The sequence below is a fragment of the Limulus polyphemus genome, unplaced genomic scaffold, assembly GCF_000517525.1.
Source record: "Limulus polyphemus unplaced genomic scaffold, Limulus_polyphemus-2.1.2 Scaffold568, whole genome shotgun sequence".
In the NCBI taxonomy this organism is placed as follows: Eukaryota; Metazoa; Arthropoda; class Merostomata; order Xiphosura; family Limulidae; genus Limulus; species Limulus polyphemus.
This window is the reverse complement of record NW_013666178.1, coordinates 339,312-350,989: the sequence shown is the minus strand read 5'-3', so window position 1 is coordinate 350,989 and position 11,678 is coordinate 339,312. Positions and strand designations below refer to the sequence as shown.

The 11,678-nt window shown below is 33.6% G+C and overlaps 1 protein-coding gene across 2 annotated transcripts in view; it reads left to right on the top strand.

Annotated features, from left to right (window-relative positions):
• The first annotated feature begins 7,784 nt into the window (after window positions 1-7,784).
• LOC111085710 overlaps window positions 7,785-11,678 on the top strand; it is a 168,929-nt gene continuing 165,035 nt past the window's right edge. For both annotated transcript variants that reach the window (XM_022385581.1, XM_022385580.1), the window contains exon 1: window positions 7,785-8,394. The gene's annotated coding sequence lies outside the window, so the exon portion shown is untranslated. The remainder of the gene's footprint in view (window positions 8,395-11,678) is intronic.

Here is an 11,678-nt window from a genome sequence, read left to right as displayed (position 1 = left end):
ACGTTTTAAAACGCAAGAAGCTCATTGACAGAAAAGAAATCACCTACACTTCTCTTACCGGACTTTTTACAATTTGGACAGTTTAAACATATCGTACTTTTGTGGTCTGCAAGCATCATATGTAATTTCATGTAGAAATTTTCAAAAATTTTCTTTTATTCTCAGAAAGTCATTAAAAAGGTGATATATTTGGTAACTCTGATTCACAGTAGAAGATCTGGAGACAGAGTAACTATACGTTAATAATTCCAAATATGAAGTAATGTGAAATGTTGATATTTAAGAAAATGTACATTGTGCAATATTTGTCCGCACACATACATAGATACATACATACGAATATATAATATCATATGCGCATAATCAAAGAAAGATGCATTCTATCCATATTTAAGCATTTGAATAGAATTTGTGCACCTTGTATTTATTGACGTTGTAAATGTTTATTGGGGAAAGGCATTCAGGTAACTGATTTATTGAGGATATAATTTATCTTTCTATTTGAAAATAGATGGCGCTTATCATTTGTGACAACACGGGGTGTTTCCTATTAAGTTCTACTATCTAATTTATGTAAAAAGTTTTTGAATGACGAACAGATTGTGTTAAACCGAATGATTTGTTTGTAGTTGAACACAAAGCTAAACAATGGACTGTTTGTGCTCTGCCCACCACGGATATCGAAACCCGGTTTCTAGAGTTATAAACCGAATGTCGTATGCTACATACTAAAAAATTAAGAAGCACATAATTACGAAAACGACACAATGTTTTTGAGAATCTGGATATATCTAGTATACTGCTTGTCTAAACACTTCGAAATGTATCAACAATCGATTGTAAAGTGTGAGAAACAGAAAAGAAATGATGTAAAGATATTAATAATAGTTTATTAACTACAGTACAACGTATATGGAATCAATGAATAAGTACGTTCATTAGGCTCGCTCATAATCGCCTACTTGATGCATTACATAAATGTAGAGAAAAATATGTGCTGGTTTTTTCGATATAGATAGTTTTGACAAACGTCGAAAATGTTCTTTCTAAATCTTTGAATTTCCTATGTCTAATAGTGAAATTCCTTCAGCGTCATACGATAATGCTGTAATTTTACTCCTGTTTAACTATTGCAGAATTGGAAGTAAACTGCATTATTTTCTTTAATGTAAATCCTTTTCATAAAGACATAAAACAACAATTTTCAACTATATGATGCATTGAAATATTTCCTAGTAAGTGACCTAGAAACCGTAAGTTTCAGTATACTGTTCCTATCGGAATTGGGCCATTGAGCTCTTACGGTATGGATGTGACGATTTGAGTTTAATTTTTATCATCGTTAATAGCCTATACGACCGCCAAAGTATAATTGTTAATTAGTAAGTTTTTATAAGTTGACACTAGTTACTAATTAGTTTCATTCTAAGTTCTTTCTGGTGTTTCTATTAAAAAAGAAAGACAATACCGCAGGCAAAGAGAATGCCACTGTAACCATGGACAAAGAGGAAAAAAATCCACCAAACTCTAGTTGAAGAGTCTACTAAACGAAGATCAAGTCTAGCCCAACTGTTAACACAGAGAAAATAATTAATCAACTCCTTAAGAAAGATCAGAAAGAGTTGGAACAGAAATAGTCAAACATCAAACAGTACAAAACAACGCCAAATCATCTTTGTTTACCTTCTACGGTCCACAGTTAACTGCAGAGATTCACCATGCCACACCTTAGCTACATATGTGGTAGACATGATATCACATATGTAGGTAAGACATCTTCATCTGTTAAGAACTCAGCCCTTTTTCTGTTGCATTGTATTCTTAAAGCATCAACGACAACCACACAAGATACACTAATCAGCTTTGACGTACCTAGCATTTACACTAAAGTACCAATCCCTAATACGCTACAAATATTCAGCCAACAGCTGGATGATGATAAAACTCTCACAGAACGCACACAACTGACGATATTCACAACCTTCGGTATCACTACAATCTTACTCCAACAATAAGATAAATACTACAAAAAGCAAAGTCCCCAAATGGGTCAGTGGTAAGTTTACAGACGTATAACTCTAAATTCTGGGGTTTGCTTTCCCGTGGTGGATACACATTGTAGACAAGAACCAGAATTCACGAATCACTTGAACATACAACATTCCTCGATATAATTGATACCTGGAACACTTAATAAACAAGATAAACAGAAAGGATAAACAAGAAGGAAGTTACAAACACACAGCTATACTTCTCCATGTCATAGGTTTGTCTGAAAACATATAGAGGATATGAAGATAACATAAAATCAGAACAGTATTCAGAAGCCAAACAACCTAACGATTCAATGGAGAGGAAAAACATTATGTACAACATCAACCAAGAATGTTAATTCCAATACACTTGAAAAACAAATAGACCAAAAAGTTAAAATTCAAAAGCATAACAGACATATAAAGTGGGTAAAGCCGAGCTATAGCAATAACCCATTATGCCAGAGAAGAAGACCGTGCGATAATTGGAATAATACTAAAATAAAAGGATATGAGCCACATATGGGAAGGAGAACGATAAAAGGACCCATCCACATCCACTTAACTAATAATGCACTCAGTCAACCTTGCAGAGAAGTCGGCAAAACATAGATACTTTTTTGAAAACATTCAGATGGTTAGTTGGTTCATGTTTTAATGGGAAACCCCAATGGAGTGGATAATGGAGTGGACTTCCATGAAGAAGGCACAATCAACATCTAATTCTAGCCACTACTAACACAAAAATATTCCTTCTTAGGACTTACCTGAAGAAGGCATTTTAACCGTCGAAACAAATGATAAAAGTAGTTTGTATCTAATCATACAAAGAAGTACAATTAATAATTAGATTTAGGTGATTGTGTAAACTACTTACCACGACAACGAGATATTCTGCTTCCAACACTTAATTCAAAAGAAGTATTAATCATCTCTCGCAGTGATTCAATTGTAATAACCTGCTTCTATTTTTTTAATGTTTATAATTCTGTCTCATTAGAATCAAGTTCTTCCCTACAGCTGGATGCAGAAGACGAGCGGTAGTATTAGAGCGAGACATACTAGGCTTGACTACCTTCATTCACTCCTAATTTTAAATTTTATGTTTTATTTCAGACGTGAACTTGTGAACAAAGGTCAAATATGATATGTTATTTCAACAAATGCTTCGTTCATTAGGATAGCCACATTGAAGTCTGTAACCTAGTTTTATTTGTCTGCACTTTATATGCATTGCAATTATTTAGGGTTTATAGTTTCTTGGGCTACTTTCTGTTCCATTTACATGCTCAAATTATATAACTACTGTTATATTTACCCCCCCCCACATACGCCAAAAAACTCCAACAACAATGAAAATTTTTGCAGATATTTAAAGTCTTATTCTTTAAAGTCTCATGAAAGCTGAAACTATGATGAGTTTTTTATTATTTTAGTTATGTATCAGGGATTTTTATGTAACACTGCAACTAATTACATGAGCTTAAACATTAATAGATTATTTATATTCTCCTACATTTTTCTCTGTGTGAAGTTGTGGTGATTTGGTAGTTTTTCCCAAAATTAGATGGGGGTTAAACCTCCCCCCTCACCCCATGACCTTTTCCATGCCATCTTGTATCATTGTGTCAAGTTTGGTATTGATTGATTAAGAAATGTGGAAATGTATGAGAAACAGATATACGCACACTCATGTTGACGCGACCATCCAGACGGAGACTTGCTACAAGACGTACCCCAGCTATGGTAAGCAAAGTGTAGCATTTGGTAACTAGTTAGAATACACGAACTCAAGGGTAAGTAACAAATGCCGTCCACATATTCCAGGCAACTGTCCTCAACACAATCAAGAGCAACACAAGTCCGGAATGATCATAAATTTTACGTATAAATGCCGCTTCTATGGAATGTCGATAAATGTGATTGAAAGAACTACGTAAGTAGCAACGTAGCGAATTATAAGAAAAGAAATAAGAAACGGTATATATGTAGAAAGATTAGAAGCTAGAAGTGAAGAGTAAAACAATCAGCACACTTCTTAGCTAAGATGGAACATGAACCCGTCATGATGGACAAGGCAGGAGCTTGAAATCTTATTAGTCAAAGTCCTCCTTCTCGTTTTGGAAGAAACATCAGGCCGCACATCTCAGATTTCTTGGTTTGTCACAACGTCAGTTTCAGTCTCCTCGGAGTGCTGTTTTTGATGTGTAGGCAAAGAAAACCCCATAAATCAAGAATTAATTATGTCTTAAATAATTTCTCTTTTATTTTCCCGTATATAATTTCACATTTTTGTTGTCGATTTGGATTACATTTCACTCTTTCTCTAAATAGATATGTATAATTTTTTAAGAAATATTTTTATGCTATCTGTAAAAATATAAATTTACTTACTTACTTACTTAATACCATACGGTATTAAATATAAAATATTTCATGTGATTGCAATAAATAGTTTTACAAGTTATTTTTGCATTTGGAAGTTTGCCTGGGAAGAAATAGCAGAATTTAAAACGGACCGGATAATTTTTCTAATTTCCACCATTCGAGATTAATATATTAAAGAAGTCATTTTGAAATCTTTAGTGTCAGAAGAGCGACTTTTATTGTGTTTATCTTAGCATTCTTGCATTTACCAATATATGTGTATGTGTTTTTAACTATTTAAAGCTATGTCCAAAATACATATTATGTAAGAAGCTTAGTATACTCTTTAAGCAATTTTTGAAGGCTGTATATTTTTGAAAAAAAATCCCTTTCTGCATTCCTGAAAAATGGTGTCAGAGATTATTGCTCAATACCTCATATTTTTGGACGTATTGAAAAGGCATGAATTTTGATAAAATAAGTAAATAAATAGGAGCGTAGGTTATGGTACTTGTGTCGATTTTTCGCAGTCGTATTGATCAATAACCTGTTTCAATGTATGATCTCTCATTTATGTTACTTAAGTCGCTTGCTATTGAACTTTAGTATTATAGATACTTATCATATTTCTTTTTTTTTGGGGGGGGTACAAAAAATTTAACGTAATTTATTACTTCCTATATCCAGCTCTGTGTTTGTTACAGGAAATAGTTAAAGTAATATAGTTTTAAACAGCCAGCTCTGTGTTTGTTACAGGAAATAGTTAAAGTGATATAGTTTTAGACAGCCAGCTTTGTGTTTCTTACAGTTACAGGAAATAGTTAAAGTGATATAGTTTTTAGACAGCCATCTCTGTGTTTGTTACAGGAAATAGTTAAAGTGATATAGTTTTTAGACAGCCATCTCTGTGTTTGTTACAGGAAATAGTTAAAGTGATATAGTTTTAGACAGCCAGCTTTGTGTTTCTTACAGTTACAGGAAATAGTTAAAGTGATATAATTTTTAGATACACCATACATTATGTTTAGCATGTTATTTTCTTTGAAATTTAACATTGTTAGATTTTCATGGACAGTTTATTTATTTTTATCTTCATAAACATTAGTTTGTGTTGGTAAAATTAGTGCTAGACATTCAACACAATTTAAACAGTAACATGTGTCGTATACAGATCTCTTTCTCTCATTACAGGAATGGTTTAATGAGTATTTTGTTTTTTGTTGGTCAAAAGACGCAATAGGAAGGAAAGAAAATAATTAAGTTATACCATGTTTTCATTTTCAAATCAATTTTCTCCAACGGCAGTATTTCAAATAGGAAGATAATGTTTCTTTAAGATAAGGTTTCTTATATTATCTATTTATTTTCACTTTCATTCACTATACTGATTATATCATTTCGTACATCAAATGTCATTATGTTTTATTTTGTTTATTATTATAATTTTACTATAAAGAGTGGTTTGCATGATTGACTAGATATATGAATTTAGGACCTAATTTAAATCTCCTTAGCTGGCCAAACCCTCTTCAGATATTGTTGGAATTACAGCTGAAAATATCGAGGGTACCAAACAATGCGTTCTTATTTATACAAATACATTTTCTTGTTTGTTTTAGTGTAAAGTTAAGCACATAACTACACAGTAGGCTATGTGTGCTTTGCCCACCACGGGTATTGAAATCCGATTTTTAGCGCTGTGCCATTGCTGTTACACTGGGGGGGGGGGGCACATATAAATGTCAATATGTGGGTGTGTTTATCTATTCCTAATAAGTTTCCACATTTCTTGATCAATCAGCGCCAATCTTGACACAGTGATACAGGATGACATGAGGAAGGTCACGAGGAGGAGGAGGGGAGGGGGTTGGACCCCCATTTAATTTCATGTTGATAGAATTCTTGAAAACAGTATGTCTTTCTTTTCAGTATTGGTACCTTTATGTATTTTTATTGTACTTTTAATGTTTATTATGTTAGGAAAAACAATTAGTAGCATAATTTCTTATCCTTTGACACTAATTTGTACGCTGAGCATAGGTATGATCGAAGGGAAGAGGTCAAGTGAAGAATTGTGGAGGTTTTTATTTTGTGACAAAGTTTTTCGCTAACGTTTTGATGCTAATGCTTGGAATGGTTTCCATAACAGGAAGGTTTCAAGTTTAATTACAGTAAACTAAGCACATTTAAAGTAATAACTATACGCCCGGCATGGCCTGGTGGTTAGAGCGCTTGACTCGCAAGCTGAGGGTCGCGGGTTCGAATCCACGTCTCACCAAACATGCTCGCCCTTTCAGCCGTGGGTGCGTTATAATGTGACGGTCAATCCCACTATTCGTTGGTAAAAGAGTATCCCTAGAGTTGACGGTGGGGGGTGAAGACTAGCTCCTTTCACTGCTAAATTAGGGACGGCTAACGCAGATAGACCATCAGAAAATTTTTTAGTTTTTATAAGGAATGTAAGAACGTAGTTGCAAATAACTTAAAACACAAAATATTCATGTTTCATAGCCAGCCACAGTTATGCAAGATACATGATATATATTTTTTAGTGTATGTAATCGATACAACTAAATATTTTGTATGCATGTTTAATTAACAAAGTGACTGCTTTGATTTTCTCAACTTTGCACAGATATTAACAGATAAATATTATTTCACCAACAACTTCATCCTCCCTCTTCCATTACAATAGTAAAAATATCATTATGAAACAAAGACAGTTTGATAGCGAGATATAATTTACCGGTGTTTCTTTCATTATTTACTTTTTATCTAAACAAGTTTCAAATCTTTGGAATGGAAAAAAGAAAGAGGATATAGAACTGAATTGTTAGACTCTGCTAACAATATCCCCCCCCCAGGTCTTAGCAGTATGTTTGCGGACTTACAGCCGTAAAAACCGGGTTTCTATACTCGTGGTGAACAAACTACAGATGTAACTGTAAACAAACAAACAAACAGCTAAAGAGACTGCTCATATCGATTCGAAGAGGTAAGGTAAGGCATATGTTTGAGGGGAGAGAACATTGAAATATTTGAATGCTATTTCTATGTAAGTATAAAAGCTACTATGCTGCAATGTATTTTCACTGGTATAAATTGACATTAATAGGTTTGGAGAAAATGTGGTATGAAGTATATAGGAGTTGTGAAGTATATAAGGTTATGAAATGGTTAGAATTTAAATTGAACTTCTGTTTCTACCTCTTTTTTAAATTATTAGTAACTTTTTTATGCTAGAGAAAGTGGAAATTTATATGTATGATTGAAAACAAACTACCATTTTTACCACTTAGTGATTGAACCGTTTATATTAACTATATTGTACGAATAATGCTTTAAACGTGTATCTTTTCAGCATGGTCCGAGTGGTGTTTTGTGGAACAACAAAATACAAATCTTTTGTTTCCTGCTGTCAAACGTTGCATAGATAATTCTTAATTGTTAGTTTTTTTTAAACACTGCCTGCGTGGTTATTAAGAGAACTGTTTTCATTCTCTACCAAACACCCCTAACATGAACTAATAGACCAGTCCAACAATCTGGGGTAGTAAACTGACGTTACTTCGTGTGATCGTATCAACATCACTTGGCCCTGGAGTAGTTTATCTGCTGGCCACGTTGGTAAAGGTTCGCTACCCGTTTCAGAGAAGCGTTTCATTAGGCGACGAGGATTTTCTGTAGCCCAGCTGTGCTCCGAAATACTGTGTGGTGACCACAGAGAGAGAAATACTTAGTTAAATCAAACTAGTGAAACTATTGCTATTCCGGTAGGACTAGTATAAATAGTGGCAAGATTATACATCCTTAGTCAGATACATATAGATCGTGTGAATAAAAGTGTTTGCACTACAATCCACTTCCAGATATTGCACCTAAAGACTGTGACCCATTGCTAGTGCTACTGTGTCAGGAAAGAAATAAATCACCTGGTTATTTGCACTACTATTGGTTTGATACTTGAAAACTGGAAGAACATAAGAAATAATAGGTAAGTTTTTTCTTTGCAGTTTGTGCAATTAGTTTAAGATTAATTCTTGTATTAGAAACTTGTTTGTTATTATCTGCTTTTTGTTTTTATAACAGAACTCCTGGAAATTATTCTATATCCTAAGCCTAATATAAAGAAGTCGCAGTTAATCATTTGTATAAGATAGTTCTATATGTAGAAAACAAGCTTGTATGATGACGTAGCTTAAAAGTTATGATATTGTTGTAAGCTATATTTTGAATAATATAATCTAATTGTTTGCTAGAAGAAGCTGCTAATCAAGATGATGATGAAATATCTAGAAAGTTCATGAATATTCAGAATGTAGGAGTTTAGGGTAATGTGCATAAACAAGAGCACATAATAAATACGAGAGCCAGTGAAGCAGTGAGTCAATGAAAAGTTAATGAGTATTCAAAGTAACGAGTGAGTGATTCAGTTGAAATGATTTATCATGTTTAATCAGTTACTCCATCGATTAGCAAGGAAATCCTGTAAGTTTTGTATACGTGAATTGGGCATATTATTAGTTTCATAATTTCTCTTCAAAAATTCTTTATAAATTTAGACCTAAAATTTGTTTCAAAGACACATAGCCGATAGTAAACATTATTGAAGAAATAAATTAATTTATTACTGCTTTTACTCGACCTGGCATTATTTTTACACGATAATACAAATAAGACAAAACCGCCAAACGATAGAATTTTACAACATTGATGTCAGAAATGGGATTACTTTAATGAATATAAAGTAGAACTTTGACAAAACTTCAATTTTAATATGACAATATGGTGTAGAACCAAAATCGAACCATTAATAGAAATGATGATACAGTTAAAAGAAGGTCGAAGAAGATGAAAATTTGAAGAATGGAAACGAATTGATAAATGAGATGTATAAACAAGGCACATCTCTTTCTGCATCTGCTATAGAAATCCAACCTAAAACAGCATTTACTACAAAATATTTGGTCTACATCCATTATTACTACTGCCGTGCTATCTGTTTTGGCAGGACCATTTCACTACCAAATCCAGTTCCGGACTTTAGTTGGCCAATTCGGTAGCAACTCCCAATTAAGAAACTATTGGATTATGATGGAAAGGTACCATGGAAGACACACCAGGCTTAGGTTGAAATCATTTCCAGAGTGAGCAACAAACTATTAATCTTGCTGCTCATATAAAAGAACTAACTTTAATGGCATTAAGGAATCTATCAGTTTAGAGCCATAACAATTATCAAGCACTGGAAGCTACCGTATCTAACAGGCTTGTAGTGACACAACAGAGGGAAGTATTCCGAGCAAAGTTCCAGAACATAGTACAGAGGAAAGAATAAACCTTAGTTGAACTTCTGGAAGACTTGGAAAGGCTTGCCCAATTATCTTGCCTGGATGCTCCACATGAAATGACGGATTTGTTGACACGTGACCAATTTATAAGTGCCGTAACTGAGGAGAGTATGAGAATTAGGTTGAAGCAAGGTAGGTGTACATGATTAAAGAAAGCTCTCCAGATGGTGATATGTCATGAATTTATTAAAGGCATGATGTAGAAGTTCTTGATCATCAGATCAAGTGGTATTGAAATACAACTTCACCTGATGCTAGTCTAGAATAACTAAACGTATAAGACAACTATTCACAAAGAAAAGAGGAAATAAAACACAAGACAATAAAGCTAACCAGACACTAGAAAACGGGAAATTGCTGGACTTATGGAGCAGAGTTCATCAGAGAATAATCCATCTGCTCCAAAGGAGATAAGAAGTTATATATTTAAATAAACCAGTCTACGAGTCAACAGGCTTATTGATTGAAAGCATTGCAGTTTGATTTAGTAATGAAAGATGGGAACTTGCCTCCAGCAGTGATGATATAAGATGGATTGGTGCCAAGAGCAAGAAGACATAAATTCACATAAGCTTTTGATCGATTGTACACAGTAAACCTTTTGTTTATTTTGCTCAGAATGGTTCACCAGGTTTACCTGGCATCATCATATGAGTTACAAGAATTGAGGTTAAGGTTGTAAACAAAATAAACAAAAATTTTAGTATGTAAAACCGATAAAACTTGTGTGAATTTACAAAAAATACATAGTTCTTTCTAATATTCAGTTCAAGTGGGCATAAAGTTCCAGCTGTAGGAGAGTTAAAAGTTACCCTTATTGTAAGAAACTTTTCTACACTTCATGATGTATGGATAATTGATATTGAATAAGAGTGCATATTGGGAACTGATTATGTGTAGACACATGGATGCAAGGTTAGGATAGCTCCAAATAGCTTCATAGTCTATGAAATAAAGTTCCTGTTTACTATATGATAATTATTACACATTATGATGAACTTCCAGTGATAACAAGGATAGCATTTATTTTACTGCCAAGAAGCAAAATACTTATACCAGGACTTATTAGGAATAAATTTACATCTAAAGAAAAGATTTCATCATTAGGACAATGAACCATAAAATTCAAGTCAAATCTGGATAGAACATTTTAAGGTGTGAAGATTTACAGGTAGTACTTCTATCACGACTATCACTTGAAAAACAAGCTGAGGCTTTCAAAGAGCTAGAAGCCATGAAAGAACAAGGATTAATAGAACTAAGTATTTGTCCATGGGTAGATCCACAATGTTCTGCACTAACTACTGGAAGTTGAATGAAGTCATAAAAAAAGGATGTATATCCAATGCAAAGGATTTATTTACTTTAGATGTTCTATCTGGATGAAAATGGCCTTTGACATTGGATCATAAGATTGAACATTGGCAAATGCAAGTGGATGAAGTAAATAGAGAGTAGACAGCCTTTAATTCAGGAAATTGATTGTGGCAATTTGTTGTTACCATTTGGATTATGTAAAGTATCTAGTACATCTTGATGACTAATGTGATGTTCTCCCCTCTGTACCACCCTGGAAAATTATACTCATCTACTTGGATGACATAATTGCAAATTGGAGGACTTTTGGTAATGCTTATGTTGGCTTAAGGACAGCTCTGGGTGTGTTGAATAAAGAGAACCTAATGCTGATTTCCAAGAAGTGTTAACAAGTGAGCTTCCTAGGACACATGTTCAGTAGAGAGGGAGTGTCTACAGACCCATCTCAGATTGAATTTGTTCAGAATTGGCCTGGACAAAAGCTTTGGCATGCGGTAAGAGAATTTCTTAGATGGACTGCCCCTACCATCATCATTTTGTAATGTAACGAATTTGTTATTATATATTTATTTTAATATCAACGTTTGTTTAGATTAAATTCATATTTAGA